Source organism: Anomaloglossus baeobatrachus, chromosome 5, assembly GCF_048569485.1.
Source record: "Anomaloglossus baeobatrachus isolate aAnoBae1 chromosome 5, aAnoBae1.hap1, whole genome shotgun sequence".
NCBI classification, from domain to species: Eukaryota; Metazoa; Chordata; class Amphibia; order Anura; family Aromobatidae; genus Anomaloglossus; species Anomaloglossus baeobatrachus.
The window spans coordinates 352,282,574-352,308,597 of NC_134357.1; positions in this window are offsets into that span (position 1 = coordinate 352,282,574).

A 26,024-nucleotide genomic window follows, 5' to 3' on the forward strand; every position below is an offset into this window, starting at 1 on the left:
AGCGCATGGAATCGGCTTCTTTTTTTTTTTCACTACGGACATTTCTGCAGTGATTTAAAGCGCACATGTGCTCTTCAGATCGCTGCAGAAATTTCTGCAGTGACTGTACGCAACGTGCGCACATAGCCTTAATGATGTCACGTGAGAATGAGCAGACACATCACTGACATTGCTGGAACTGCACCAGTCCAGGAGGTGAATATAAGGTGTTTTTTCATGTTTTATTATTTTATGATACCATAGTTAGGTCAGGATGAATCACTACACAAAAGGATTGCTATTATTAATAGTTATTTTTAGTGATGAGCGAGCACTACTTGCCTGCTAACTTCTCTGATGTCTGTGATCAGCGCAGGGAGACTCAGGTATTGACTCACAGACTTGAAGTTCTTAGGCAGGTTAGCAAGAGTAAGGGGTACTTTGCACGCTGCGACATCGATAGCCGATGATAGCGATGCCGAGCGTGATAGTACCCGCCCCCGTCGCACATGCGATATCTTGTGATAGCTGCCGTAGCGAACATTATCGCTATGGAAGCTTCACACGCACTTACCTGCCCTGCGACGTCGTTCTAGCCGGCGATCCACCTCCTTCCTAAGGGGGCGGGTCGTGCGGCGTCACAGCGACGTCACACGGCAGGCGGCCAATAGAAGCGGAGGGGCGGAGATGAGCGGGACGTAAACATCCCGCCCACCTCCTTCCTTCCGCATAGCCAAATTCGTGTAAGCCCGTCAGCCAATGACAAGGTGTACCTCTATTTGTCAGGACCATATCCTAATATGCCTCTATTCGGGTTAAAAAACCTACAAGTAGGATCCAACTAAGGCTAGGTTCACATTTTCGTTGTTTTGCATCAGTCACATGCGTTGCTTGACGCTTGTGACTGATGCGTTGTACACGGATGATAAGAATTGGAATTCATTGTCATGAGAAAGTGGATTTCGTTGTAAAACGAGAGAGCGCGAGAACGATCATCGTTCACAATAGCCGTCTGCCGGGAGATCAGCTGATCGTTCTCAAAACCCGGCTGCCGGGAGATCAGCTGATCGCTCTCAAAAGCCGGCGGCCGGGAGATCAGCTGATCACTCACAGAAGCCGGAGGGCGGGAGATCAGCTGATTGTTCTCAAAAGCCGGCGGCCGGGAGATCAGCTGATCACTCACAGAAACCGGAGGCAGGGAGATAAGCTGATCGCTCACAGAAGGCGGCCGCCGGGTGAACAGCTGATCACTCACAGAAGGCAGCCGCCGGGCGATCAGCTAATCATTCGGCCGCTGAGAGAGAGCATGCGCAGCGATATCAAAAGGATTCCGCTGCTCAAAAAACGTTACACTCTGCGTTCCTGCCGCCCGACGGTCAGTCATTCCACACAGTGGCGTAACTACCGCGGTCGCAGCGGTCGCAATCGCGACCGGGCCCGGGAGGTTAGGGGCCCGGCGGCCACCAGGCAGATCAGCAGCCAGCTCCTGTCAGTGTGATAGGAGCTGCGCTGATCTGTCACAGACCTCGCGGCAGCTATTTGACCCGCTGCCGCCGCCGACACCGGGCCCCCCTGCCTGATGTCAACGGCGGCACCGGGGCCCCCTGCCTGGTGTCAACGGCTGCAGCGTCTCCCCAGTCACCGCGCTATGCATCACCATTCTCCCCCTGTGCGATGACGTCACTCCCGAGCGACTGCTGTGCTGAGTGCACAGAGTGCAGGACGGGAGGACGCCGACCGCAGCACCGGGAGAACGAGCAGCGGGGAAGACAGCAGCGGTGGAAGGAAGAGAGAAGGTGAGTACTTGTTTTTTTTTTTAATATAAGTGCGTAAACGGTGGCCAGAAGCTTTGAAAGGCAGTTCTGGGGAAGCTGAATTATTGCATATGGAAGCCTGGAGAGGCTGCTTTATACATGGAGGTCTGAGGAGGCTGCATTATATGTGGAGGTCTGGGGTAGTTGCATTATTATACATGGAGGCCTGGAGAGGCTGCTTTATACATGGAGGTCTGAGGAGGCTGCATTATATATGGAGGCCTGGAGAGGCTGCTTTATACATGGAGGTCTGAGGAGGCTGCATTATATATGGAGGCCTGGAGAGGCTGCTTTATACATGGAGGCCTGTAGAGACTGCTTTATACATGGAGGTCTGGGGAGGCTGCATTATATATGGAGGTCTGGGGTGGCTGCATTATTATTAGTGATGAGCGAGCATGCTTGTCACTACTCGGTACTCGCACGAGTATCGCTGTACTCGGGCTGCTCGGCGGGGACCGAGTAATCTCGCGATACTCGTGCTGTACTCGTGGTCTTCATTTCTGCATGTTGGCGCTCTTTTGAGAGCCAGCCCTCATGCAGGGATTGGCTGGCAGACCACTGCAATGCCACAGCCCTGTTAGTTGTGGAATTGCAGTGATTGGCCGGCCTGCACAGCGTGACCGAGCCTTTATATCGGCCGGCGCGCTGTGCTGTGCTCACAGCTATCCAGACTGTCAGTGCAGGGAGAGTGTCGCTGATTCAGGGAAAGCTTTGCGGCCCTTTATAGCTTTTTCAGTTGCAGGGCTGCAAACAGTGTGACCAAAAGTCCTTCTCAGGACTATTCTAGTTGTATACAGGCAGGCAGGGTATAGCCAGGTCGGAGTACAGTAGCAGAGTCCTTCTCAGGACTATTGTTGCTATATACAGGCAGGGTATAGCCAGGTCTGAATACAGGCTAGTGACCAAAAGAGTCCTTGTCAGGACTATTGTACCAGTATACAGGCAGGCAGGCAGGCAGGGTAGTGGTGACCGTATACCAGCCTTCATCATATCTGGGGCTGGTGTACACAGTGTAAAACAGTCCAGATAGTGTCTGACTTGTCTGTAATTGTCGCTCCCCAAAAAAACCTGTTAGGTTCTTATTGCGTCCGTGCTTGGTTTTTAAAACCGCACGTGTGTGCCTGTTGGTGGCAGCGTACAGGTGCACTTGTGTGCAATTTCCACAAACTTTGATATAACGCACAAGTAGTGAATATACACGTCAGCAGTGCACAGCATTGCAAAATGCGCAAGGGCATTGGCAAGGAACAAGGAAGTGGACGTGATGGTGGTGCAGGCAGAGGCCGAGGTCGTGGGCAAGCTCTAATTTCGCCACAACAAAGGGCCACATCTAGTCGGTCGCACGTCCTGTCCCAAATTCTTGGGGACCGCAGCAGTACACCGCTCTTGAACCAAAACCAGTGTCAACAGGTTGTTAGTTGGATAGCAGATAATGCTTCCAGTCAGATTGGCACCACCACAAACACTCTGTCTTCCACACGGTCAAGTGTCAGTAGCCGTGATACTGCACCGCACATTTCTGAACCTGATCCTCCTTCCTACCACCAGGCTGAGTACACGTCCTCCTCGGACATTAATGATCCCACACTTGGACACTCGGAAGAGCTGTTCACGTTTCCATTCACACATTCTGGCCTCTCGCCAGCTCATATTGAAGTGGGTCATGAGGAGATCGTCTGTACAGATAGCCAAATATTTGAGCAGCCACGTTCTCACGAAGTTGGCAACGTGTCCCAACAAGTGGTGGACGATGATGAGACACAATTGTCAGGAAGTCAGGAGGAGGAGCAGGGTGCGGAAGAGGAAGACGACGTGGTGGATGATCCAGTAACTGACCCAACCTGGCAGGAGGATATGCAGAGCGAGGACAGCAGTGCACAGGGGGAGGGAGGCGTAGCATCACAACAGGCAGTAAGAAGCAGGGTGGTGGCCCCAGGCAGAAGTCAGGCAACCGTTCCCCGGAACAACACGACGACACAAGGTGCCTGTACAAATGTTAGGTCTTCCCGAGTCTGGCAGTTTTTTAAGTTGGATCCAGATGATTCAAAAAAGGCCATTTGCAACACCTGCCGTGCCAGCATCAGCAGGGGTACCAAAACTAGCAGCCTGACCACCACCAGCATGATCAGGCACATGTCAGCCAAGCACCCGACTTTGTGGGAAGTACAACAGAGTCGAGGAGCAGTGCTTGCTGATGTCACTGCTACGTCTTCGCTGGTTGTGCATGCGAGCCAATCCTCTGTCCATGCTGCCTGCGAACAAGCCTCCTCCACTCCTGCACCTGCAGTTGCCTACGCAGAAAGAACACCATCATCAAGCACGTCCTTGTCCCAGCGCAGCGTTCAGTTATCCATTCAGCAAACCTTTGAACGCAGGCGCAAATACACTGCCAACACCCCACATGCCACAGTTCTAAATGCTAACATTTCGCGACTGCTTGCGCTGGAAATGTTGCCTTTTAGGCTGGTGGAGACAGAAGCATTCCGTGACCTGATGGCGGCAGCTGTCCCACGTTACTCGGTCCCCAGCCGCCACTATTTCTCCCGGTGTGCCGTCCCCGCGTTGCATAACCACGTGTCACAAAACATCACACGTGCCCTGAACAACGCTGTTTCACCCAAGGTCCACCTAACCACAGACACGTGGACAAGTGCTTGTGGGCAAGGCCGCTACATCTCGTTGACGGCACACTGGGTTAATATTGTGGAAGCTGGGACCCAGTCTGAGCGAGGGACGGAACACGTCCTTCCCACACCAAGGTTTGCAGGCCCTACCTCAGTCAGTGTTTCACCCACACTCTACAGCTCCGGAATGTCATGCTCTTCAGCCTCCTCCTCCTCCTGCGCATCCTCATCCACTGTGCCCTCCACACCAGTCACAAGCTGGAAGCACTGCAGCACTGCCTCGGCGAAGCGGCAACAGGCTGTGCTGAAGCTAATCTGCATAGGTGACAAACCCCACAATGCAGAAGAGCTGTGGACAGCTCTGAAACAGCAGGCAGATCACTGGCTCACACCTCTGAACCTAAAGCCAGGAAAGGTTGTGTGTGACAATGGCCGGAACCTGGTGGCGGCTTTGAGGCGAGGCCAGCTGACACATGTTCCATGCGTGGCCCATGTGCTCAACCTCGTGGTTCAGCGGTTTATAAAGTCATACCCAGAGCTGTCTGATCTGCTGGTAAAAGTTCGCCGCCTGTCTGCACATTTTCGAAAGTCACCTACTGCTTCAGCCGGCCTTGCCGGCTTTCAGCGCCGTTTGCATCTTCCGGCTCACAGACTGGTGTGTGATGTCCCCACGCGTTGGAATTCAACTCTGCACATGTTGGTCAGGATATGTGAGCAGAAGAGGGCAGTTGTTGAGTACCTGCATCACCTAAGCCGTCGGGAAATGGGTCAAACTCCACACATAACACCTGAGGAGTGGAGATGGATGTCAGACCTATGTACCATCCTCCAAAACTTTGAGGACTCCACCAAGATGGTGAGTGGTGATGACGCCATTATTAGCGTCACCATACCGCTACTCTGCCTTCTAAAACGGTCTCTGCTGAAAAACAAACATGATGCATTGCAGGCGGAGCGCGATGAGTTGCAGCAAGAAACAGTAGTGGGTGTGGGTGATAACACACAGCCCAGCCTCGTCTCATCACAACGTGCAGTGGAGGACTATGACGAGGAGGAGGATGAAGACATGGAGCAACTCTCCGGCCAAATTGAGGATATGACATGCACACCAGTCATATCCTCGGTTCAGCGTGGCTGGCCAGAGGACAGGGTAGATGAGGAGGAGGAGGAGGAGGAGGAGGAGGAGGAGGACAGCATGTTCAGTCATCTTGTTGGTCAGGCTACTGAAGTCCTGGCTGTTAAGAGTCTGGCGCACATGGCTGACTTTATGGTAAGCTGCCTGTCTCGTGACCCTCGCGTTAAGAACATCTTGGCCGACAATCATTACTGGTTGGTAACACTGTTAGACCCACGCTACAAGGAGAACTTTTTGTCTCTTATTCCCGTGGAGGAGAGGTCAACCAAAATGCAGCAGTTCCGGAAGGCCATACTCACGGAAGTAGGCAAAGCATTCCCCTCACAAAACGCTAGCGGCATGGGTCAGGAATCAGTGGACAACCGAGGCGTACAGCCGAGAGAGGCACAAGTCCAATCCGCCAGAGGTAGGGGAACAGTCTTTAAGATGTGGGACAGTTTTCTCAGCCCCTCACGTACCACAGCCCCTGAGGTGCGGGGTAGTGCCACAAGAAATCCTAAGTTTGCCCAGATGCTGAAGGAGTACCTTGCAGATCGAACAACTGTACTCCGACATTCCTCTGTGCCTTACAATGATTGGGTATCCAAGCTGGACACGTGGCATGAATTGGCTCTCTACGCCTTGGAAGTCCTGGCCTGCCCTGCTGCTAGCGTTTTGTCAGAGCGTGTTTTTAGTGCCGCAGGTGGAATCATTACAGATAAACGCACCCGCCTGTCAACTGAAAATGCTGACAGGCTGACTCTGATCAAGATGAACAAGGGTTGGATTGGGCCAGACTTCACCACACCACCAGCAAATGAGAGCGAAATTTAAAGTTTGCCATGTACCTCCACTCACCCATGGGTACACACTTCTGGACTTTGGATAATCGCTGGACTGCTCCTCCTTCTCCTCATGCGCCACCATGATGATGACCGTTACAAATTGCAATACTTAGGCCTTTGTTTCAGGTATACCCCCAGTGGTAAATTTTTTCGCCCATTCTTTGCAGAATGGACATTACAACGACAGGAGACCCGCTCCTTTGCAATGGGAACAATGTTTTGAGGCCCTCATGCACGTCTCTACCCAGGGACAACATGGAGCCTCCCAATTTTTGGCTGCCCTGCCTAAGGGCTATACTATAATACACCCACTTCCTTAAAATGGACACTTAATGTTTTGAGGCCCTCATGCACGTCTCTACCCAGGGACAACGTGGAGCCTCCCAATTTTTGGCTGCCCTGGCAAAGGGCTATACTGAAATAGACCCACTTCCTTACAATGGGCACTTCAGGTTTACAGGCCATCATGCACGTCTCTATCCAGGGACAATGTGGAGCCTCCCAATTTTTGGCTGCCTTGGCAAAGGGCTATACTGAAATAGACCCACTTCCTTACAATGGGCACTTCAGGTTTACAGGCCCTCATGCACGTCTGTATGCAGGGGCATTGGTGAACCTCACAATTTTGGACTGCCCTGGCAAAGGAAAATACTACAAAGACTCACTTCCTCAAAATGGGCACATTAGACTCAAGAGGCCTTCATGTACGTCTCTTCTCAGGGACATCGGAGTGCCACACAATGTTTTCACGTAAAATCTTTCATGTATTAATCTCAAAAAGTAACATACACCAGCTCTATCTCACTATTGGGTATGTGCCCTTAACATTTCCGCCATGAAAAATCATTTTGGGGTCATTTTCGAAGGTTTTCTGGTGAGTCCGTAAAAATGGCGTAAAACGCGGACAAAATTGTTCACAGCTGTGACTTTTCAGTGATAAATGCTTCAAGGGGTCTTCCCCATGCTGTTGCCATGTCATTTGAGCACTCTTCTGAGACTTTTGTGCCATTTTTAGGGTTTCTCCATGCTGCCGGGGGGTCATTTCACAAAAATACTCAGGTCTCCCATAGGATAACATTGGGCTCGTTGCTCGGCCCGAGTACACGAGTATCTTGGGAGGCTCGGCCCGAGCTTCGAGCACCCGAGCTTTTTAGTACTCGCTCATCACTAATTATTATACATGGAGGCCTGGAGATACTGCATTATACATGGAGGCCTGGAGATACTGCATTATACATGGAGGCGTGAGGAGGCTGGGTGCATTGTTATACATGGAGGCCTGGAGAGGCTGGCTGCTATATTATACATGGAGGCCTGAGGAGGCTGGGTGCATTGTTATACATGGAGGTGGTCTGGAGAGACTGGGTTCTATATTATACATGGAGGCCTGAGGAGGCTGGGTGCATTGTTATACATGGAGGCCTGGAGAAGCTGGCTGCTACATGGAGGCCTGAGGAGGCTGGCTGCATTATTATACATGGAGGCCTGGAGAGGCTGGCTGCATTATTATATATGGAGGTCTGGGGGGGCTGCATAATACAAAATGAAGGACACCTTATACATGGAATATAGGGGTGCCTTATGCATGGAGGAGTATGGGGCTGCATAATGCAATATGAAGTTTTATGGGGTTGCGTTATAATACATATAGGACTATGTGGGCTACATTATAATATATGGAGGACTATGGAGGCTACCTTATACATGGACTATGGGGGTGCATTATAAAACATTGGGGACTATGTGGTGCAGTATAATATATGGAGAACTATGAGAAATTCATTATAATAATTGGAGGGCTACTTTATACAAGAAGGACTATAGGGCTGCATTATAATATATGGAGGCCTATGTGGTGCAGTATAATACATGGAGAACTATGGGGTGAAATATAATACATAGAGAACTATGAGAAAATTCAAGATAATAATTGAAGGGCTACTTTATACATGGAGGATTATGGGGGTGCAGTATAATATATGCAGGACTATGTGGTGCAGTATTATATATTGAGTACTATGGGGTGAATTATAATGCATGGAGAACTATGGGAAATGCATTATAATACATGGAGGACTATGGGGGTGTATTCTAATATATGAAGGGCTATGTGGGACCCTTTATACTATTTGGAAGGCTATGTGGGTGCCATTATTGTATTTGGAGAACTATATACAAGGGGGGACAAAGATACAAGCAGGGGATGGGAACGTTTTGTGCTGAGGGAAAAAGGCTCTTTTCCCTCAGCACCCAGCTTTCCCATGCTCTGCTATACATCATGTCTCAGCACCCAGCTTTCCCATGCTCTGATATGGGAAAGCTAGGTGCTGAGGGAAAGATGTATAGCAGAGCATGGGGAAGCAGTGTGCCGAGGACAAGATGGATATCAGAAGATAGGAAAGCTGGGTGCTAATAGAGGGATTTCAGATCATGGGAAATCTGGGTGCTGTGGGTAAGAGCCAAGTGTCAGCGTCATTATCCTGTACCCCGAGTGTCAGTGTCATTATCCTGTACCCTAAATGTCGATGTACGTGGAAAGGGGGCCCAGGTCTGAACTTTGCACCGGGGCCCATCAAACTCTAGTTACGCCCCTGATTCCACGACTAATCAGTCGGGAGGCGGATGCAACGCAAGGGCATCAGTCACCCTCCGCCGCTCCTATAAGTCTATGGGAAACAACGGAATCCGCCAAACGGATTGTGTTGTTTATCAGAGCGGCGGACTGTGACTGATCATAAACAACGGAAATGTGAACCTAGCCTAAATGAACACAATAAGGTTGAAGGGCGCAGTACTTAGTCAGAAAGGAATGGAGTACTGTCTAGCACATCCACTAGGTGTGAACAGGTACACACTGCAAATTCAACAAAGTTATAAAAATATGTACAGCAGCACTCTGAAAAGCCAAATTACGTAAACATTGAATATAGGAATTTTAGGGTGCTGCTGTACATATTTTTGTAACTTTGTTGAATTTCCAACATGAAAATTACCTGCCTGATCGCACTGTGATAATTGTGAAGTATGCTCCAGGAGGGATAACATTATCGTGTTATTTTGTACTGATTGGCCTAGATCTCTTAGGGGCACTTTGCACGCTGCGACATCGCAAGCCGATGCTGCGATATCCTTGTGATAGCTGCTGTAGCGAACATTATCGCTACGGCAGCTTCACATGGACTCACCCGCCCTGCGACGTCGCTCTGGCCGGCGACCCGCCTCCTTATTAAGGGGGCGGGTCGTGCGGCGTCACTGCGACGTCACACGGCAGGCGGCCAATAGGAGGGGAGGGGCGGAGATGAGCGGGATGTAAACATCCCGCCCACCTCCTTCCTTCCGCATATCCTACGGAAGCCGCGGTGACGCTGGTAGGAGATGTGTGCTGCCGCAGTAGCGAGGAACAACATCGGACCGTCGCGTCAGCGTAATCATGGATTACGCCGACGCTGCACCGATGATACGATTACGACGCTTTTGCGCTCGTTAATCGTATCATCGAACCTTTACACACTACGATGTCGCATGCGATGCCGGACGTACGTCATTTTCAATTTGACCCCACCGACATCGCACCTGCGATGTCGTAGTTTGCAAAGCCCGCCTTAGTTCCAGTGAATGAAAATCTTAATTTTTCAGCAACCCAACAGTTTTGAGACAATTGCAGCTTCCAACTTTGTGGGAACAGTTTGGGAAGGCTCTTTCCTGTTCTAGAATGGCTATGCCCCTGTGCACAAATCAAGGTCCATAAAAGGTATGGTTAAATGAGTTTGGTGTTGCAGAATTTGACTGGGCCGGATAGCGCTTTGACTTTAATTTCATTGAACATCTTTGAGATGCAATTGAGATTGTGAGTTCTTTTGTCGTGGATCACTGTCTGATCTCACAAATGCTCTTCAGGATGCATTGACAAAACTTCCTTCAGGCACAATCCAAAATTCTCCAAATCTGCTATATTTATGCCAAGAGTTTTCGTAAACTGTGGTTGTGTGCTGCAGATCCTGCCTCGAAATCCCTTTAATACAATTTCTTTAAGTGCCAGCTCCATGAAAAATGTATTATTACAAGTGGATTACTGAAATTAATGATTAATCATGAAATATATGGTTGGGTGGATTCGACCAGAGTGACTACTGCATTATTCACAGTCTAATAAGTCAAAGGGCAAAATAAGCATTATTCAACTGATTCCAGCAATACGTCTTTGGAGGTGGCAGCAGCACCTGCCAGCTGCTAGGCCAGGGGTGGGGAACCTTTTTTCTGTCGGGGGCCATTTGGAAATTTCTACCAACCTTCGGGGGCCGCACAAAATTATCAATGTTTAAATGACCCTGCTATATTGGGTGAAGCAATTAATTAACTGGGGGCATGGGGCTGGGGGCACAGACACCACACGCGGGGCTGGGGGCACAGACACCACACGCGGGGCTGGGGGCACAGACACCACACGCGGGGCTGGGGGCACAGACACCACACGCGGGGCTGGGGGCACAGACACCACACGCGGGGCTGGGGGCACAGACACCACACGCGGGGAATCCACAGACACCACACGCGGGGCTGGGGGCACAGACACCACACGCGGGGCTGGGGGCACAGACACCACACGCGGGGAAGGCACAGACATCACTGTGGGGAGGCACAGACATCACTGTGGGGAAGGCACAGACATCACTGTGGGGAGGCACAGACATCACTGTGGGGGAGGCACAGACATCACTGTGGGGGAGGCACAGACATCACTGGGGGGGAGGCACAGACATCACTGGGGGGAGGCACAGACATCACTGTGGGGAAGGCACAGACATCACTGGGGGGGAGGCACAGACATCACTGGGGGGGAGGCACAGACATCACTGGGGGGGAGGCACAGACATCACTGGGGGGGAGGCACAGACATCACTGGGGGGGAGGCACAGACATCACTGGGGGGGAGGCACAGACATCACTGGGGGGGAGGCACAGACATCACTGGGGGGGGAGGCACAGACATCACTGGGGGGGGAGGCACAGACATCACTGGGGGGGAGGCACAGACATCACTGGGGGGGAGGCACAGACATCACTGGGGGGGAGGCACAGACATCACTGGGGGGGAGGCACAGACATCACTGGGGGGGAGGCACAGACATCACTGGGGGGGAGGCACAGACATCACTGGGGGGGAGGCACAGACATCACTGGGGGGGAGGCACAGACATCACTGGGGGGGAGGCACAGACATCACTGGGGGGGAGGCACAGACATCACTGGGGGGGAGGCACAGACATCACTGGGGGGGAGGCACAGACATCACTGGGGGGGAGGCACAGACATCACTGGGGGGGAGGCACAGACATCACTGGGGGGGAGGCACAGACATCACTGGGGGGGAGGCACAGACATCACTGGGGGGGGAGGCACAGACATCACTGGGGGGGAGGCACAGACATCACTGGGGGGGAGGCACAGACATCACTGGGGGGGAGGCACAGACATCACTGGGGGGGAGGCACAGACATCACTGGGGGGGAGGCACAGACATCACTGGGGGGGAGGCACAGACATCACTGGGGGGGAGGCACAGACATCACTGGGGGGGAGGCACAGACATCACTGGGGGGGAGGCACAGACATCACTGGGGGGGAGGCACAGACATCACTGGGGGGGAGGCACAGACATCACTGGGGGGGAGGCACAGACATCACTGGGGGGGAGGCACAGACATCACTGGGGGGGAGGCACAGACATCACTGGGGGGGAGGCACAGACATCACTGGGGGGGAGGCACAGACATCACTGGGGGGGAGGCACAGACATCACTGGGGGGGAGGCACAGACATCACTGGGGGGGAGGCACAGACATCACTGGGGGGGAGGCACAGACATCACTGGGGGGGAGGCACAGACATCACTGGGGGGGAGGCACAGACATCACTGGGGGGGAGGCACAGACATCACTGGGGGGGAGGCACAGACATCACTGGGGGGGAGGCACAGACATCACTGGGGGGGCTGCACACACGACTGGGGGGGCTGCACACACGACTGGGGGGGCTGCACACACGACTGGGGGGGCTGCACACACGACTGGGGGGGCTGCACACACGACTGGGGGGGCTGCACACACGACTGGGGGGGCTGCACACACGACTGGGGGGGCTGCACACACGACTGGGGGGGCTGCACACACGACTGGGGGGGCTGCACACACGACTGGGGGGGCTGCACACACGACTGGGGGGGCTGCACACACGACTGGGGGGGCTGCACACACGACTGGGGGGGCTGCACACACGACTGGGGGGGCTGCACACACGACTGGGGGGGCTGCACACACGACTGGGGGGGCTGCACACACGACTGGGGGGGCTGCACACACGACTGGGGGGGCTGCACACACGACTGGGGGGGCTGCACACACAGGACTGGGGGGGGCTGCACACACAGGACTGGGGGGGCTGCACACACAGGACTGGGGGGGCTGCACACACAGGACTGGGGGGGCTGCACACACAGGACTGGGGGGGTGCACACAGGACTGGGGGGGTGCACACAGGACTGGGGGGGTGCACACAGGACTGGGGGGGTGCACACAGGACTGGGGGGGTGCACACAGGACTGGGGGGGTGCACACAGGACTGGGGGGGTGCACACAGGACTGGGGGGGTGCACACAGGACTGGGGGGGTGCACACAGGACTGGGGGGGTGCACACAGGACTGAGGAGGTGCACACAGGACTGAGGGGGTGCACACAGGACTGGGTGATGGGCTGCACATAGGATTGTGTGGGGGTGCACACAGGACTGGGGGGGCTGCACACAGGACTGGGGGGGCTGCACACAGGACTGGGGGGGCTGCACACAGGACTGGGGGGGCTGCACACAGGACTGGGGGGCTGCACACAGGACTGGGGGGCTGCACACAGGACTGGGGGGGCTGCACACAGGACTGGGGGCGCTGCACACAGGACTGGGGGGGCTGCACAGGACTGGGGGGGCTGCACAGGACTGGGGGGGCTGCACACAGGACTGGGGGGGCTGCACACAGGACTGGGGGGGCTGCACACAGGACTGGGGGGGGCTGCACACAGGACTGGGGGGGGCTGCACACAGGACTGGGGGGGGCTGCACACAGGACTGGGGGGGGCTGCACACAGGACTGGGGGGGGCTGCACACAGGACTGGGGGGGTGCACACAGGACTGGGGGGGTGCACACAGGACTGGGGGGGTGCACACAGGACTGGGGGGGTGCACACAGGACTGGGGGGGTGCACACAGGACTGGGGGGGTGCACACAGGACTGGGGGGTGCACACAGGACTGAGGGGGTGCACACAGGACTGGGGGGTGCACACAGGACTGGGTGATGGGCTGCACATAGGATTGTGTGGGGGTGCACACAGGACATTGGGGGGCTGCACACAGGACTGGGGGAGGGGTGCACACAGGATTGGGGGGGTGCAAACAAGACTACTGGGTGATGGGCTGCACACAGGACATTGGGGGGGCTGCACACAGGACTGGGGGAGGGGTGCACACAGGACATTGGGGGCCACACTGCGCTGAGAGTTTCATGCAACTCTGGGGGAGAGGGTTTACAGAACTGGTGTGGGGAGGCACAAAGCATTGGTCAGGGCATATAGCAGCAGAGGGTCGGCGCTGGACTCACAGCAGCATTGCATTCACATCACCGAAGTGCAGGAGCCGGACACTGCATCAGAAGGAGAAGGCAGGCACTGATCTCCGGAGGGCAGGGGGCGGACACACAAGGCAGGAAGCTGTGAGGCTGCTGTGGACCCGCCCACAATTGGCACTGGCCGACGGAAGAACACATTGCAGCACAAACAGCAATGTGTGGATTTAAAGGGCCGGCGGCAGCAAGACCGCGGTGACAGCACCAGCACTGCCTCCCCCGGGAATCTGCCCGGGGGCCACATAAAAGGTCATGGCGGGCCGCATGCGGCCCGCGGGCCGGAGGTTCCCCACCCCTGTGCTAGGCAATCGGAGAGTTTGCTCTCTAGGTTAGCAAAGCGATATTCTCTGTGCTGTATTCATACTGAATTTAGCCACAGCTTTCTTCACAGCTATACTTTTCCTGGAAAAAGTTTATGTATTTCTCTTACTCTGAATCTAATATTGATTGTACTCTGTTTCCCAGATCAGAGCTCTCAAACAAGCAGCCAGCGGGCATATGCGGCCCCCTAAAGCTCCATTGTGTGGCCTTTGGTCCCCTGAGCTCCTGAGATGATCACGTCCAGGGAGTCGGAGGCTGCCAACGCCAGTGTTTTGTTTCAAATGAATGTGCATCCTCGAGCACACATTCAATTGAAATACAGTATATTGCAGTGCAGAACAGCTCTCTGCACCGCAATACCAATGCCAGCCACTGGCCTATGAGAGGTCGGAAACTGATGTCGGCGTTTCCATCGGGATTGCGCAAGATGTTGCTACTATATGCTGCCTCTTCTGTAGAGTTGAGCGCGGTTCGCGGATCTCCAGTTCGCGGTTCGAGTGATTTTTGGGGCCGTTCTAGATAGAACTAGAACTTGAGCTTTTGCTAAAAGCTCGACAGTTCGAGTTACATTCGAGAACGGTTCTAGCAGCAAAAGCAGGGCTTTTTACAGCTACAGTGTGCAGGAGCCATCGCTGGCAGCCTGCCAGAAGCTGGTAACCAAGATAAACATCGGGTATCCAAGCAAAGTGCTTTGGTTAGTAACCCGATATTTATCCTAGTTATGTGTGCAAGAAGCCGACACTTCCCCCTCGCTCCGCCCCCTCCTGCACGTGGCATGTACACACACACACACACACCTGTCCCCAGCCATGCAGTCCACGACACTGACGTCCTCAGCGCCACATGGCCCCGCTAGGCACCACCCACTTCGCACTCCGCCACCAGCACACATGGCCCCTCTAGGCTCCGCCCACCTGGCACTCTGCACACATGGCCCCGCTAGGCTCCGCCCACCTAACACTCTGCACACATTGCCCGCTAGGCTCCGCCCACCTGTCACTCTGCACACATTACCCCACTAGGCTCCGCCCACCTGGCACTCTGCACACATTACCCCACTAGGCTCCGCCCACCTGGCACTCTGCACACATGGTCCCGCTAGGCTCCGCCCACTTGGCACGCTGCACACATGGTCCCGCTAGGCTACGCCCACCTGGCACTCTGCACACATTACCCCGCTAGGCTCCGCCCACCTGTCACTCTGCACACACAGTCCCGCTTGGCTCCGCCCACCTGGCACTCTGCACACATTACCCCTCTAGGCTTCGCCCACCTGGCACTCTGCACACATGGTCCCGCTAGGCACGGCCCACCTGGCACTCTGCACACATTACCCCGTTAGGCTCCGCCCACCTGGCACTCTGCACACATGGTACCGCTAGGCTCCACCCACCTGGCACTCTGCACACATTACTCCACTAGGCTCCGCCCACCTGGCACTCTGCACACATTACCCCGCTAGGCTCCGCCACCTGGCACTCTGCACACATTACTCCACTAGGCTCCGCCCACCTGGCACTCTGCACACATTACCCCACTAGGCTCCGCCCACCTGCCACTCTGCACACATGGTCCCGTTAGGCTCTACCCACCTGGCACTCTGCACACATGGTCCCGCTAGGTTCCGCCCATCTGGCACTCTGCACACATGGCCCCGCTAGGCTCCGCCCACCTGGCACTCTGCACACATGGCCCTGCTAGGCTCCGCCCACCTCGCACTCGGCACACATGGCCCCGCTCGGCTTACCTGCGGTGATGAAGTCCCGCCCTCCCGACCTCAGCGCTGTCACTGTCCTCCATGGCCGCCGCTTGTCACATTACCTTCTCTCGATTCCGACCGGAGACTGTGACTAGCGGTGACGTCACGGGCCGCTCGCGATACTTGGCTGTGAAGGTCATTGAAATCAGTGACTGGTGCTGTCAGCAGTGCAGGAGATCAGCGCAGGTAATGTAGCTCGCTGACAGCAGCACTTGTCATCCCCTGCAGTGACCTGGGCTATTGATGTTAGCTCAGGTCACTGCATTGCTCTCCCAGTCAATGGGGAACATCCTGCTCTTCATTGACTGGGACAGTGTGGATCGTCATGGGAACCCCTTGGATTACAGCAGACCTGGATTTGTTTTTCTTTCTAATAAATTGGTGAAAGAGGGAATGTGTTGGGGAGTGTTTTTTCAAATAAAAATGTGTTTGTCGTCTATTTTTTTTTATTACTGACTGGGTTTGTGATGTCGGGTATCTCATAGACGCGTGACATCACTAACCTCAGGGCTTGATGCCAGGTGACATTACACATCTGGTATTAAACCCATATATTACCCCGTTTGCCACCGCACCAGCTGAGCTGGGGCGAAGCACCAGGATTGGCGCATCTAATGGATGCGCCACTTCTGGGGCGGCTGCGGCCTGCTATTTTTAGGCTGGGGAGAGTCCAATAACCACCAATAACCAATAACCCTTACAGTGTGGTGCGCCTGAGCCAGTGTGGGTAACGGCTGGGAGCAAGTTGGTTTTATGGTTCGGTTTATAGGAATCACCAGGGTTTGTAGCTTCAAGGACCTTACCATATTGCAATTTTATTGGTTATGTATTTTGTTTAATAAATGGCTGCTATGGCCAGAATTATCCAAAGATATTCGGTGTCCGTGTAGTTATTTTAGTTAAGAATGGGAATGGAGGGAGGAAATGTGAAGAAGACCAGAGTCAACAATTCCAGGGTCATGTTCAGTGATGAAATCCACATCATGGTTGTTTTTAAAACCGCATTTGAAGGAAGCATAGAGAGTAGAATTTCAATATTTGCAGATGATACTAAACTCTGCCAGGTAATCAATACAGAAGAGGAGAATTTAATATTACAGAAGAATTTCTTTAAGCTGGCGCCTTGGGCTGAGAAATGGCAAATGAAGTTTAATGTGGATAAATGTAAGGTCATGCACTTGAGCAGAGGAAATAACATTTATAATTATGTACCTAATTGTAAAACACTTGTATTTTGATGGATGGCAAACTCAACTTTACTGACTAATGTCAGGTGTTGCGGGCGGGGGCAGCCACCGCTTCTCTGGGGCTGCTCGGGTCCGGGTTCGCTGCTGCGGCTCGAGTGGTGACCGGACCCGGGCTCGCATGGCCGTCCGTCCTCACAACCGTCGGAAAGGGGAATTTTTACAGGGGGTTTGTTCTGTCGGTGATGCCACCCGTAGGTTGCGGTGAGGGATGGTGACACCGCTGCTACCTGGTGATGGGGCACCCGGGGCTGATGAAGCGGGGCAACAAGATGGGGTCCCCTCCACGGGTAGGAGAGGTGTAGTCCGGGGGCCCGCGGTCGGTACACAGGAGTAATGGCTGCTGGAGGTGGCGTGCCGGGTTGGACCGGGGGTCATGGTGTACTCCAGTTCAGTAATCTCACACAAGTCCAGTAGTAAACCAAGTTGCCAGTGACCGGCTGCCATTGGAGGGTGTATTCGGGTCCTACACTCGGGCTAGTAAACAGGTGTCCCTTCCTCCTGCACTCTGTGTTTGTCTCTCTTGTCGGACGACTTTGCATGGAACGGACAAGTCCACTCCCGGTACTGTGTGTGTTTGGGAGCTGTGGCCCATGAAATCTGACCTTTGGGATTTCTGTGGGTTCTAACTGGCACCCTATCCCCAGTGTTGGGCTTCCGTTTCGCTCTCTGGGCTCTGGGAGAACAAGGCATGAAACCTCGTCCTCTGCTGGTTGATTAACAAGGGGCATGCAACTTTCCTCGTCCTGGGGTCTAGGCACCCCGTGTGTGCACGGCCTCCGGACTGTATTCTCGCTGTCGGCACTGGCGGGCTACGACCCTACCCTGGTCCACTTAAGGTCTCCTGCGATCAGATGTCCGTCGCCTGTGGCCCTGTTCACTTTCTGCCACCTAGCCTGGTAGTCCAAGGGCCCCTACCCCTGACTACACTTCACAGTCTGCACTTTACTACTGCTTGTCCCAACTGTCAGACTTCAACTTCCACTTTTTCTGTCAACTCCGTTCTCCACACTTAAACACACTCTGTCGTGTTCCCGCCCCTGACACCTCAGGACCCCTAGGTGGGCGTTCTCATCTGCCTGATTCCACCCACTGCTGTGTCCTTATTATCATGAGTGGGTGGTTAGGCTTTAATGGCTGTGTGTTGTACCTGGGTGTGGGTTTTTGGTGGAAACAAGGAGGGTGGACTCTTTTGTAACTACCTGGCTTTGCCAGGGCGTCACACAGGCAGCTGCTGCCAAGGCTAGTAATTTAAGGGATGCATTAGGAGAGGTTATTAAAGGAATGGAGTGTAATACTATTGTATGAACTGAGAATTTTGATAGCGTTAGGGCAATGACAACCAGAGGTCTTGGTGCAAACAAGTTTTATAGTATGCAACCAATAAATATGTACACAGAAAAGAACATAAACACGGTATATACCTGCCAGGTTCAGAGCAAGGGGAACTCCCGGGACCGCGCACCAGACTCCCCCAGGGAGGCCACCAGGAGCGAACCCCTATGCAGGGGCTGTCTGGCGATCACCCCAGAAAGCCTAAATGCGCAGCAGCCGGGACACGAAAGGGCAACAGGTTATAGTCCAAAAATGTCCGTACGTGATGTGGAATGTGAGTCCTAGAGCGGATATGAACCGGAAGGGACAGGGCAGAAGTGCCGACCAGTGACTGCAGACGGAGTCCGGGACCAGCGAGGGCACAGCTTGATGAGACCAGGTGGAGTCCAGAGCCGGTGTCGGGTATTTTCAACAGGATCCAAATACAATCAGGAACAAAGAGCAGCAGGGCAGGAGTAGACAGGAAGCAGTATACTCAAGCAACTAGACCATGGGTCCCCAATTCCAGTCCTCAAGGGCCGCCAACAGTGCATGTTTTCAGGATTTCCTTAGTATTGCACATGTGATAATTTAATCACCTGCACAGGTGCTGGTTCCAACACCCATGAAATGCTAAGGAAATCCTGAAAACATTCACTGTTGGTGGCTCTCGAGGACTGGAGTTGGGGAACCCTGAACTAGACTAAGCTTAGGGGCGGGCTTTTAAACAGATGAACAGGAAGTAGGGCAACAGAACAGAAAACTCTATGTTAATGTGACGCCCTGGGCAAGCCAGGGGTCACAGGTCATAACACCACACGCACCCCACATTCCCTGCAGGAACACCAAGGTCAGACCAGAAACCCTTGTTGCCTTCCTCCAGGGGCTGATGTCCACACCAGGGGGTGGGCCAGGCGGTTGGCTTCACCCACCGAGGAGTTCACAGCCCTGGAGGTGGGAAAACCAGGCAGTTAAGCTAGGGAAGTAAAGGAGTAAACAGCTAAGACAGAGCTTGGAAGGAGAAAGAGAAAAGTGACAGCAAGAAGCCTGAAGTTGGTCCGGGTGTGTGCCCCGGACTGAGACAGCAAGGTTGACAGACGGCGGTGACCGTCTGCAGGAGAGGCTGATCGGAGGTTGCCGAAAGGACCGTGGACGGGTGGTGGCCCGGCGGTACCGGAGCGGTATACAAAGATTAGTCAGCACCAGGGCAGGGGCCTTTCGGATCCCGGCAAGGCTAGGAGTCGCCATAATTTGCCAAATCCGTCAGTGAAGGGGACCACTGGGTCTCCCAACAACCAAGTCCCGATTGAAGGCAACAGTCCGATCGTTAAGGGGAGACACCGCCACCGCCAAGGCACCAGTTTCCCAGGGCCAGAGCCTGCGGGCAAGAGTAGGGCTCCTCCGGCCCATATCCAAGTCGGGGAGTGGGTTACCGGTGGGAATCCATCGCTACCAAAGACTATACGTAGGTGCAGGGAAGAGACTGTCACCGTTAACTGCAGGGAACATCAGCACCGTAGCCGTCCGAGGGACCCGTCCAACCAGCCACTTGTTTACCGAGAACTTTGTCATCATCTTTTGGCTGAGTGAGTACCTCCGTGCCGTGCGGCACAGCGCTGCTCCTGCGCCCCTGCACCTCCACAGGCCCCATAACCCGCCTGTCCACCATCCCAACCCCATCACTGGGCCCCGGGACAACCAACCCCCTACCCACGGAGGGGAGGACTAACAACCTTGCTGCTCCCTGTCACCGCTCCCGGGATTCCCATGCAGAGCAGCGGGGGTGTCCCTACAATCACCACAACCATGGGTGGCATCACGGACAATAAACTATCCCAACAACCAAACCCCCTTTCACTCACGGGCGAGGAGCGCCGCTCGAGTCCCCGGGATCTGGCCCATCGCTCGAGCCACCGAGCAGCAGCAGGCCGCAGCAGCAGCGGCAGCCGGACCCGAGCAGTGGGAGAGCGCAGCGTCCCCTCCTCCGCCCGCGACATTAACAAAGGGCAAGATCCTTCAAAAGCAAACTGGAAATCCCGAAACACTGACAGTACTCCCCCCCCCAGAAACGGCCTCAAGATGAACCAGGGCCAGGCTTGTCCGGGTACCTCCGATGAAACTGAGCAATCTTCTGGGGCGCTCGGATGTTACCCACAGGTTCCCAGGAATCATCCTCGGGGGAGTGCCCCTGTCAACGAACCAGATACTGAAGCCGATGCCGATGGAGCTGGGAGTCAATAATGTCCTCAATCACAAACTGCTCTTGGCCATCAACCATCACCGGTGGAGGAGGAGGCACGATACGTCCCTGAAACGAATTAGGAGAAACCGGTTTCAGCAGGGAAATGTGAAAGACCGGGTGTACCTTCAAATTCCGTGGTAACTTCAGCCGACAGGCCACAGAGCTCACTATCCCGGTGATCTTGAACGGACCAATGAATTTCTGCCCCAGCTTCTGCGAAGGAACACACAGTTTTAGATTCTTGGTGGATAACCACACCGAGTCCCCTACCTTATACATGGGTGCCTGTTTCTGGTGAGTGTCTGCTGACTTCTTGTAACGCTCCTAAGCCGAAGCCAAAGAGTTCTTTAACACCTCTAAATTTTGCTGTAGCTCCGTCAATCTGTCCTCCACCACTGGCACCAAAACTGCTACCGGTGACCTAGGCAAAATACTCGGATGATAACCCAAGTTAGCGAAAAAGAGCGTTACCTTAGTGGAGCTGCTCTGAGTGTTGTTATACGAGAACTCTGCCAAAGGAAGCAGCTTCAACCAATCGTCCTGCAGATGGCTGACATAACATCGCAGGTGCTGCTCCAGGGTTTGATTAGTCCGTTCTGTTTGCCCATTTGTCTGGGGATGGTAAGCAGAAGACAAACAGACATCAATATGGAGTGCAGAACAAAACCCTTTCCAGAATTTAGAAGTGAACTGCACGCCCCGGTCAGAGATGATCTCATCCGGTACCCCATGCAACCGAAATATATTCTGGATAACCAAATCCACTGTCTCTGCGGCTGAGGAAAGACCGGTACATGGAATGAAGTGAGCAGCCTTTGTCAACCGGTCTACTACCACCAAAATGGTATTGTTACCGCCCGAGATGAGCAACGCCACAATAAAATCCATTGAGATGGATCCCCAAGGGCGAGATGGTACGGGTAACGGTTGAAGGAGTCCCGTAGGAGCCACACGAGGGACCTTGCACCGGGCACAAACCACACACGAGTGGACATAGTCTATCACATCTTTCAAACAGGTAGGCCACCAGAAAAAACGACTCAAAAATTCCTGCGTCTTCTGTACCCCCTATGCCCTGCCAACACGGAGTCATGGACCAACTTGAGAACCCGAAGTCTTACAGCCTCCGGGATATAAATACGTCGCTCTCTTCACCACACACCATTCCGAAGGACAAGAGTCATATGATTCGGGGGGGCAGCAAGAAATACGTCACCATCATAGGCCAGCTTGATGTCCTTCCACAAATCCTGGTCCTGGATTACTCCAACGAAATTGGCATCTGATAAAACGGTCGGAGACGGGGTTCCAGGCACGGAGTCCGTGGTGTGGATTCGGGACAAGGCATCGGTTTTCCCATTACATGACCCTGGACGGTATGTAACGATAAAATTGAACTGGTTAAGAAACAGGCTCCACCGGGCTTGCCGTGGAGACAGGCACCTGGCAGATTTAAGGAATTCCAGGTTACGATGATCTGTGAGAACTATCACTTGCTGCGCTGCTCCCTGTAAGTGGTGTCTCCATTCCTTAAAAGCGGAAATAATAGCCAACAATTCCTTGTCCGCAATGTCATAGTTCTTTTCTGAAGGGGACAACCGGCGAGAAAAGAAGGCACATGGGTGCAAGAGACTCTTGTCCCCAGTCCTCTGTGAAAGGATAGCCCCTAATGCATAATCGGAAGCATCGACTTCCACAATAAAAGGGAGTGCGGGATACGGGTGTATTAGTATTGGCACCGAGGTAAAACAAACCTTGAGGCGATCAAAAGCTTCCTGGGCCTGGGCGGACCACACAAACTTCTGCCCCTTTTTGGTCAACAAGGTGATAAGACGGACGATCTCCGAAAAGTTGCGGATAAAGAGTCTGTAAAAATTAGCAAAACCGACAAAACGTTGTACCTCCTTGATGTTTCCCGGTTCCGGCCAGTCTAGAATTGCCCGGATCTTGCCAGACTCCATGTTCAGTCCCTGCAGAGAGTTAACATATCCTAAGAATTGAATCTTTGAGCAATAGAATTCGCACTTCTCCAGTTTAATATACAGGTGGTTATCCCTCAGACGGGCAAGGACTGTCTTGACGTGCTCTTGGTGTTTCTGTAGGGAATCAGAAAAGATCAATATATCATCCAGGTAAATCAACATGAACTGGTCCATTATATCCCTAAAAATATTGTTGACTAGGTGTTGGAAAGTCGCAGGGGCGTTACAGAGTCCGAAGGGCATCACTAGATACTCATAATGTCCATACCGACATCTGAACGCTGTTTTCCACTCGTCCCCGGGACGTATGCGGAGTAGATTATATGCCCCACGGAGATCCAATTTAGTAAGTATTTTGGCCTTTCGTACTCTCTCGAATAGTTCAGGAATCAACGGCAACGGATATTGGTTGCGGATGGTTATCTTATTAAGTTCCCGGTAGTCATTACAAGGTCGCAGAGTCCCCTCTTTCTTCTTCACGAAAAAGATGGGTGCCCCCGCTGGTGAGGTAGAAGGTCAAATAAATCCCTTGGCTAGGTTTTCATCGATATAATCTTTCAGTGCTTGTAACTCGGGGGCCGCCAAGGGTAGACATGACCAAATGGGATTTCTGCTCCTGGGAGTAATTCTATGGGACAATCATACGGTCTATACGGGGGAAGCCGATCTGCTTTTTTTTTGTCGCATATATCTGCGAATTCATTATAAATCAGGGGTAGAACAGGTACCTGTACAGTGCCCTTCGCGTTCTGTGTTACCGGAACCGGTACAGTTGGACTAATGGTCGAACCACTCTGGGGTGGGAAGGATATTTCTTTAGTCTCCCAATCGATGACTGGATTTGTAGACCGCAGCCAAGGAATTCCTAAAATTATCGGAAAATGGGGAGAAGAAATCAACATGAAAACAAGGGTCTCCTGCTGACCTGGTTTCATCACACATTCAAGGGGTACTGTCTCCTGATCAACTGGTCCGGAAACTAATGGAGAACCGTCTACCATCTCCATGGTAACCGGTGAGGATCTTTGTTGAGTCTGGATACTGTGTTTCCTGGCAAAAGAAGAGTCCATGAAATTTCCCCCTTCCCCAGAGTCTCATAGCAGATGTAGGAATTAACTGTCCCTCCCACCGAATCTGAATGGGAAGCAAGCAATGGGTGTATTTCCCTTCTGGGTCCTTAGGTGAAGTTGCCATCAGTGCCGAGGGAAGTACCGCATCCAGGTGTATACTTGTTTCAGAGACATCGGACTCTGCGTCCGTATTGTCACACTCTGCCACTGCTGCCAGTACCTTATTCGGGCGATTGGGACGTTTTGTGCAGTCAATCAGAAAATGGTCCGATTGACCACAATAGAAACACAAACGTTCACGGAGCCGATGTTCACGATGTTCGTTGGTCTCTCACCTTTGCAGAGAGTCCACTTGCATAGAAACATCCTCGGCCTCCTGTGGCGTCTTGTGAGCGGGTTCCCTAGAAGTCTGCGTTCCGTCAAGCGGGTATCGATACGCACACAGTGTCGGAGAAACAGTTCAAAATCCTGTGGAGATTCGGCACGAGCTAACTCGTCCTTGATGGTACCGGACAGACCCTTTCTGAAAACTGACAATAGCACATTGTTTCCCCAGTCGTTGTCTACCACTAACCTTTTGAACTCGGTGGCGTATTCGATGACAGACCACTTTCCCTGACGTAAGGAAAGCAGAGCCGATTCAGCGGTAGCACGGCGATTAGGATCATCAAACATTTGTGCCATGGCTGTTAAAAAATCATCCAGGTTATTTAAACGGATATCACGATTCTCAATCATAGGATTAGCCCAAGCCAGTGCTCGTGATGTTAACAACATGATTATGCATAACACCTTTGACTGGTCAGACCGGTAATAATCAGCATGGACATCAAAAAACAGTATACACTGATTAACAAACCCACGGAACTAACTTTGATCGCCACTGAAACGAAATGGAGGTAACCTAGGCATACCGGAAGCTGATACGGATGTAGTGGGGGTGGCTTCCTGAGCCTTCACTCTGGCTTGCAATTCCTGAATAGCCGGACCAAGTACCTGGTGATTGTGGCCCAGCTGTACCTCCACATCTCTAAGTTTAGTTTGCACCGCCTCCATCTCCTGCTGCAAGGAGTTAATGATGGAGAAAAGTTGATCTACTCGTGTCACCGTCATTGCCCCAGCGAAATCCTCTTTTTGGCTTGAGTATAATGTAATACTATTGTATGAACTGAGGATTTTGATAGCATTAGGGCAATGACAACCAGAGACAGGGTCTTGGTGCAAACAAGTTTTATAGTATGCAACCAATAAATATGTACACAGAAAATAACATAAACACGGTATATACCTGCCAGGTTCAGAGCAAGGGGAACTCCCGGGACCGCGCACCGGACTCCCCCAGGGAGGCCACCAGGAGCAAACCCCTATACAGGGGCTGTCTGGCGATCACCCCAGAAGGCCTAAATGCGCAGCAGCCGGGACACGAAAGGGCAACAGGTTATATTCCAAAAATGTCCGTACGTGATGTGGAACGTGAGTCCTAGAGCGGATATGAACCGGAAGGGACCGGGCAGAAGTGCCGACCAGTGACTGCAGACGGAGTCCGGGACCAGCGAGGGCACAGCTTGATGAGACCAGGTGGAGTCCAGAGCCGGTGTCGGGTATTTTCAACAGGATCCAAATACAATCAGGAACCAAGAGCAGCAGGGCAGCAGTAGACAGGAAGCAGTATACTCAAGCAACTAGACTAAGCTTAGGGGTGGGCTTTTAAACAGATGAACAGGAAGTAGGGCAACAGAACAGAAAACTCCATGTTAACAAAGGGCAAGATCCTTCAAAAGCAAACTGGAAATCCTGGAACACTGACATGGAGTTATTCAGTTTGGAAAAACAAAGGCTTAGGTTCGAATATTACATTGTACAAATATATGAGGGGACGTTTCTAATGATCTATTTACACCTAGGCCTGAGACGGGGACAAGAGGACATCAAAAACGTCTAAAGGAAAGAAGGTTTAATCATAATCACAGATGCAGATACTTTACTGCAGTGAGGCCATGGAACACTCTGCCACATAATGTTGTAATGGTTGATTCATTA